This window comes from Chrysochloris asiatica, unplaced genomic scaffold (assembly GCF_000296735.1).
Source record: "Chrysochloris asiatica unplaced genomic scaffold, ChrAsi1.0 scaffold00191, whole genome shotgun sequence".
Lineage (NCBI taxonomy): Eukaryota > Metazoa > Chordata > Mammalia > Afrosoricida > Chrysochloridae > Chrysochloris > Chrysochloris asiatica.
The window spans coordinates 4,600,375-4,601,636 of NW_006408709.1; positions in this window are offsets into that span (position 1 = coordinate 4,600,375).

Sequence of the window (1,262 nt, forward strand, 5' to 3'; positions counted from 1 at the left end):
GCTTTTCCTACAGTTGTTCGACTTTCTATACTTCACTTTCTGTGATTATTTGCTCAGCATACAGATGGAATAAATTTGGAAAAGAAATGCAACCCTGGCATACAACTATCAATGATTTTAAACTATTCACTATCCCCTTATGTTGGAACAATCTTTGGTCTATGTTCAAGTTCCTCACGAACTATTCTTGAACTCTCATTCTTCTCAATGTTATCTATAGTTAGTTATGATCCACATAGTTAAAAGCCTTTGCATAGTCAAAAATGTACAAATAAATCTCTTCATGATATTCTCTGTTGTTGTTTTAAGAGTCATTGAGTAAATTCTGACCCAAAGTAACAGTGTATAGGATTCCTGAGGGGCAGTTGATAAGTTTGAACTGCCAACTTTGCAGTTCAAACTGACTATGTAGTCCAGTGTTTATCCTACAGAGCTATACCAGGTATTATCTGCTTTCAACCAAAGTCCGTTTGATGGTAGCAATAATATCCCTTGTTCCAAGTCCCCTGGTGAATTAAACTTAAATTTCTGACAGTTCCCTGTAGATGTTGTGAGAAACATCGATACCCCAGACACTGCCTTGATCCCTCTTGGCAAATGGTGAATCAGTATAAATCCCTGACTAGGACCTTACCAAGATGGGTCTCCAGAGGGAGAACTGGGACAGACTATTTTATCCTATATGAGGCCATCGATGAATTAGCACGGGTGCTTACCAACAAGTGCTCAAGAAATCCAATCTGTACTCATTTTAGTGCGAGTGAGTTTTTTTCCATTTGATTTTACAAAATCAGGCACCAACCCAGTAGACACTGTCAGACATACCCGCATGGACAGCCCATGAAGAATTTTATCTGATTCTGAACTGGTCCCTACTTGGTTCCTTATTGGAGTTAACAATCTTTCCCTGGACATCTCTTATAGCCTTAATGGCTGTATTCTTATTTAAAGTTCCTAGTGGGCCAAACAAGTTTCTTCCTCTTGTCATATGAGATTCACCTATTGTAGTATTAGCCTACAACTTCCTGGACCCCCCTCATTCCTAAAGATGGACAACAATGTACTTCTTGGTCCCTTTCAGAAAAGTTGGTAGGGATTGTTTTTGTTAAGTGTCATTGAGTTGGTTCTAACACATAGCAACCCACTATAGGGTTTCTGAGGAATGGTTAGTGAATTTAAGCTTCTGACCTTGCAATTCAAACCAACCTGCAGTCATTGCATTATCCAACAGCACCACACCAGAACTCCTAGTTAGTAGTTGT